Raw genomic sequence first — 6,638 nt, 5'->3', positions numbered from 1 at the left:
GTGTGAATTCCTCACACACAAAGCTACCCACTCAGAAGCGCAGGGCTTGCTTCAGTGTAGAGTCTATGCTTCAACCTCAGCATTAGGCTATGAAGATTGGAATGGAGTGGCAAATAGTGTGGGTGACATCAACAGCATTTGGCAGCATTTGCTGAAGATAATTTGAAAGAGTCAAGTTGACAGCCTTTCTTTCACAGCAAAATTGCCTGGTTCTGGTGCTATGTAGTTTCTGGCTCCCCTGCCTAAATGGGTATCACAGTAATTCCAGTGGGGCTGTTTACATGAGCAGAGCAAGCTGACTCCTTGGTAACAAGCTGGGGTTGCAAAGCCCTCCGACTGACACTTAAGGACCATCAAGTAGAGACATTTCCTCCACACTCCACACTGGAGGGGAAGTTCTCTGGGAACAGTGCCCTTCTTTAGAAGCTTATTTACATTCATTGAGCTAATGGTCTTTGTCCAGTCATACATTTAAATTGCTTTCCATTCTAGAGTTAAGCTCACGATCACGTTTCTAAATACGACTGCTTTTCCTCTGTGTAGCCAGCAATTTCCTCAAGTGTGGGACGAGAGCATTGTCCTTTTGAAGCCATTTGAAACAGACCTGGTCTCTGCACTCTCAGGAGAATAGTCTCTGGATGATAATTGCAGCCAAATTCAATGTTCAAATGAACAGAAGCCATCCTGGGCTCTCCTCCTCTCTCTGGTTCCCCAGAGGCCTTATTGCAGGGCAACACTGCTCATATTGATCTGGGGAAAAGCCAGACATTCAGCCTCTGAGGGTGTAAGAGTCTCAAGTCAGCTGTAGGAAGGGCAAGGAGGTTGAGGAGACCATGTCTTCAGTGGTTTATAAAGAGCCACATTTACCTTGTATGAATATCACAGAGAAGGCTTTTTAGGAATGAACAGCATTAGGTTTAGTCAACCTTGGAGCAGTGATTGCTCAGTAAAGGGACAGCTCGTGGTCAATAGAGGGAGAAGAGAAGATTGTTTTCAAATTGGGGAAGGCAGACAAAGCTGATGGGTGAAACTGAAGCACACATAATTCTGTTTCAACACCCTGGGTCAGTAGTGCAACTCAGTGCTTAAAAATAGTACTTTCATGATACCAACAGAGAAGAGCTCGGGGTGTGGCCCCATGGGAGAATACCTTCCTAGCATGCGCAAGGCTCTGTTTGGTCCCCAGCAAAACAGAACAAAGGCGAGGAGGAAGAGAGACATGAGTGTCCCTCAGCTCTCACAGTGTACACAGTGGTGGCTTTCCTCTCCTCCACAGGGGATATGGCCCATAAACACCTGGAACCCAGAATACTGAATCCTATGCATTATATTTTTTTCTATATACACATATTATGATTGTTAGCCATAGTGAGAAATTAAGAACTAATAAAATATATTATACTGTAAACAGAAAGGTTTATTTTTTAATAAAAGGTGCAGCATTTATATAGAAGATCCTCCAGACGATTGAAGTTCTGTGATTGTGAGTAGGAATGTTTTATATCAAGATCCAAAATTACATTAGGTGATTTTTAGCCTTAATGACAATTTATCACGTCTCTCTTTGACTATCATGTACAATCATAGACCATACTAAGTGGCTAAGTTATAAACAGACTACTAGTTTCCACAAGTCCATAATCTAAGTGTGCCATCCAATAGTATCTGAGACCTATAGCATAGACTTCTCCCTGTCACACCAATGTATTTGACTAATGCTTTATGATTTTCTCTTGATCTGTGACAATAAAAATTCATGTAAATACTTCCACGGAGAACCTGCTATTCTGAAAAACCTACATGCATGTTCCTACATGCAGGTCACTCAGTTTTGGTGCAGAATGAACAGTCTCCTGTTCCCTTTGGAGTGAGAGAGCTGTTTTATGCTAGTATACAAATATATTGGAGCCAGGGCGGTGGTGGCGCACACCTTTAATCCCAGCACTTGGGAGGCAGAGGCAGGCAGATTTCTGAGTTCGAGAGTTCGAGGCTAGCCTGGTCTACACTGGTCTACAAAGTGAGTTCCAGGACAGCCAGGGCTACACAGAGAAACTCTGTCTCGAAAAACCAAAAAAAAATTGGGATAAATTTATTTCTGGAATTTCTCAACTTCTTCAGACCTTAGATAACCTCCAGTAACTGCAAGTGTAGAAAGTAAATCCAGGGCAAGTGCAAGTGAGGACCATGCTTCGGAGAACAGGGGAGGCCATTTTCTATATGAAAACAAATATCCCTTCTGCCTAATTCTGAAACTCAGAGCGTTACATGGTGAGTTAATGGTAAAATGGCTAAAGAAAACTAGCATTCAAGTGAAAAACTTTTAACCCAATGACAAATTTTACAGAGGAAGTAATTACAAGAGCCTAGGACCTGAGGATTGTCTAGCCTAAACCTGGGTCCTGTCTATGCATTTGTCTCACAGGCTGTGAAGGCAGCCAGGACTTTTCTGTTGAGTGGCTAGTATCTTCCAAGTCTGCAGGTCAAGCTCCCTGCTGGGTGCGGCCTGCCTGGTCTCTAAATGCCAGCCAAGCCCAGCCACTCCCCTGGAAACATTATTCATTAGCTACTGTAACGTCACTACCAATCTGTGCTGCTGCTGTTCTCTGCAGTAGGCTCCAAAGCTAGGACAGATTCTAACAAAAATAGATCTTTGGCTGAAGAGCAGGTGTTGGTGGTGGCAGGCTAGAATGTCACATAGAGGCAACTCAGAAAGGGAAAAGTGCACACCCAGACCAGAAAACCATTTGCTTTTTAAAACGAGGCATATGGAGTATTGAATGTGTGGGTAGGAGTGAAAGAAAAACCCCAAAAAAGTAATTCACATGGATAAATGCCCATATACAGAACAAAAATTCTTGATCTGATTCCAGTTTCAAAGTATCCTACAAGGAAAGACAGGATGTTCAAAAGTCGGTTGCTCTGCCTTCAGGTCAAACTGGTCAAGAGGCCAAGATGGGTAGGCTTGTGGACTTGATCACAGCTGTCTTCTCTGATGCATCAGCCTCTGTTTCCAACACACATAGGATCTGAGACAAGCCACCACTTCAACCATAATCATTCCTAGCACTCTTTAAAACTGGATTAACAAACCCCTTATTTTTTTGTTACCTGGAGGCTTTGGTCTGAGTACCATGGATAAGAAATATTAATAGGTACTGAAAGGAAGACTAGTTGATAGAATATAGGAATCCCTCAGTGGTTGGTGGAATTAATACAGCCAGTGAGTTTACAATTTCATCAGGTAATGGAGGACATTGGGAGTTTTGCTAATATTCACGGAGTCAGACAAGACAGCACAACACTGTTGAATATAGGCCCTACAGTCCTTTACCCACACTGACTGCACCTGACCAACTGATATTAAATGGGTTGGTGACAGCTGTCAAGTTTCCAGGTTCTTAAATGTCACAGTGGCCAAGATCCAAGGTGCAATCTCACCAGAGGTGAGGTGACTACATCATAGTAACAACTTCACTCAGTATCAGCATTCGAGGCATCAGGCTGGTCAGAACATGTATGACACATCAATCAAATTTGTCTCTTTCTCTCTGCAGGTCCCAGGGGTAGCTGCTGGAGCTGCAGGTGTCGTCCCCACTATCTGTGGCTGTCTCTCTGAGGTAAGGGGTCATGCCTTCATTTCCAGAGGCTAGGGTACAAGGCTGGACTCCCTTACCCTTTTACCCTTTCAGGAAATAACCTCTAATCCATGAAACCACATATACGACTCCAGAAACAGAAAGTAAGATGGGAAGAGGTTTGAGTGCTTCAGTGATGTATTTATCCCTTAATTTTTCTGTTTTTTCCAAGTAGCAAAATGTACTGTCCCTTTTCCTGGAAACCAAGGAAGTATCTCCTGAAACATAGGCTGGGAATTAGTGAAGCTGGAGTTTTTTGGTTTTGTTTTGTTTTTAATTTTTCACCTTACTTCCTCGTTTCCTCAAAATCTGTCAGAAACCACCCATCTCATTTTATACCATATGCATACAAACATGCTTCCCATTACCTTTTCGTGATCTTCTCATGGGAGTGTTCCCTTGACTAAGACAAGTCCCCCATGGCCAAATGCCATTTGCCCTGCCCTGCACAGCTTTGAATTTTGCGGTGATGAGAAATGAAGAAATGAGATACAGCAAGGTAAAGCTAGAATCAGGTGGGCCATGTGCTTGGGTATGGATGCTCCAGCAGCAGCAGCAAAAGTCACCCTTTATTATACACAGCAGGGATGAGGAGGGGAAAAGCTAACCTCAGTTCGGGTTGCTGTAGGCGAGCAATCTGATTGCAGTCATCCAAGAGGAGGAAGCTGCTGTTGTACTCTCTGCATTTACTGATTTTAAAGGTCAACTACACACATCTGTACCCTATCTGGGGGGAAGGTGCTTCCATTTCCCTGAACTTGGTAGAGGTGGTTTTGCCACTCTGAGGTGATGGTGTCTTTGACTTGGTTGCTCTCACGTCAGCAATCCACATTCACTCAGACTTCACCTGCTTCCTACACCAGACCTTTGGAAAGTGGGGAGAGGAAGCAAAGGCTTAACTGAGTCTTCTGGGAAGAGGAAGGAGACAAGGACAGGTGCTTGATGCACTTCAAATTAAACTTTAAATTTCTGCATTTTTTTAAGTGAAGTCATACATAAATTACAGTGTGGTTTGCATATGTAAGAGAGGTGATCTTGCTTCTTAAAGCAGATGGTTTTGAAATTAAAGAAAACTCCTGTATTAATCCCCAGAGGGGGCTTTCTTCTTTCGCCAAACTAAAGGGAGCGTTTACTTTCCAAAGCAGGTATAAAATCTTCAGTACCCACTAAGTGAAACAATCCCAGAGTCCAGGAAACAGGCGCTCTCTGTGGCAGTCTTTCAAGGCAAAGCATGAGGAAGGAAAGGCTCTCATTATTCTGTCTAGAACCAAAATGAAGTGAGGATAGCACACACAAACATGTGGAATCTCCCATAGAAAGTCTTTTGCTTTAGGATTCATTCTAGGCAGGAATTCCTAAGTCTTTTGTAACCACACTAAAACAACAAAACAACAAACTTGTGTTCCCTCAGTGAGGAAAAAATGTCAACAAAAAGGGAAAGTTTTACAACAGTGTATTTCAAGGGAAATTTAATATCTGAAGTATTTTGATTCCAGTAGTATGTGTGACTCAGGACAGAGACAGAAAGGACAGCAGCGAGTGGGGAGAATGAAGGCATCACCCTACAACACCCTCAGTCTGGGGCTGTCAGGGATAGTCACAGCCTTACCCTAAGTCTTTTATCATACATTTGCAGGTCAGAGCTGGGTAACCTTGTTGTAACAATACTTTTCCTTACACTAAAATCTCTTTTGTGAAAGAGATTTAAAAATGAAATTCTTTTAAAAGTAGAACAGTATCAAATTGAGAGTCTTCAAAGTACAGAATACCAGATCCATCTCCCATAAGCTCTGGCTCTGCTTCCTTAAAGCCTTACATTTCCATCACTGTCCTGCATTCCACACTCCATATCTGCACATAGATGGTGTCTGGGCGAGCAAGCAAGCTCATGTACGGAGAACTAGACTTTGGTTGTCTTTCTGTCTCTCCCATCCCTTTATTTACACAGTCAATCAGTCTCTCACTTGAATCCAGAGCTCATCCTAGGGTTCTTGTCTCCTCTCCCTGACCACTGAGAAAGCTGCTATGTGGATCCTGGAACTCCAAACTTCGGTCTTCAAGTTCCCTCAAGGAAACCCATTGAGCTATATCTCCTAGGCCTTGGCATCTTTCAAAACAGTTCAACAACTCACAGAAATCTTTTGGCGTTCACACACACACACACACACACACACACACACACACACACACACGGAGTGTCCAGTGCAGAATTAGTAAGAAAGGACAGCCATTAAGGAAGCATTATGTACTCCCCCACTTGCTCCCAACCATTTGTGACAGACTGTAGGGCTGGCCACAAGGTCATGAGAGCCTGAGAGCTGTCTCTGCCTCTCACTGCTGCAGCAATTGGGAGGGTGGCCTCTGCGTATTGCCTGGGCAGCACAGTAAAGCTGACTCTGATGCCAGTTTCAGGTGAGCACCGAGGATGTGCCACTTGTCTGCATGGGTAGGAGATGCAACTCCCCACATGGCAGGTGGGACAGCTGGCTGGCCCCAAAGCCATGAGAGCAGGAAGGAGAGCTGGCTTTGCTCCTTACAGGTTGAAGTACTGTGTGAGCTAGCTGGGGCAGTGTTGGAGAGCTCACCCTGGTGGTGTGGGTACCTACTGACCGGCTCAGCTACCACCCAGGCCCAGATCCAGGGCTTAGGCTGGTGAAGGGGCAAGTCCTACAGACCCAAAGCTGCTGGATCTCCATGACACAGGGCAAAAACAAGATAGGGAAGTCTCAGTGAGATCCAGTATTGATAGTATAGCAGAAGCCATAGGCTTTGAACCAGACCAATGACTGACTCATTGCAATGAACATTTTCAAGTAAAGTGTGGACAAGAGGGCATCCTGTGGTATCCAGCTTCCACAACAAGGTGTTTTTTTCCTTTTGAGGGGGAGCATGCAAGGACAGAGGGAGGTTATGGAGGGATAGGGATAGTAGGTTTAGGGTACATGATGAAATTCACAGAGAGAGAGAGAGAGAGAGAGAGAGAGAGAGAGAGAGAGAGAGAGA

This window comes from Grammomys surdaster, unplaced genomic scaffold (assembly GCF_004785775.1).
Source record: "Grammomys surdaster isolate TR1022 unplaced genomic scaffold, NIH_TR_1.0 126066, whole genome shotgun sequence".
NCBI classification, from domain to species: Eukaryota; Metazoa; Chordata; class Mammalia; order Rodentia; family Muridae; genus Grammomys; species Grammomys surdaster.
Note: the sequence above shows the minus strand (reverse complement) of the source record.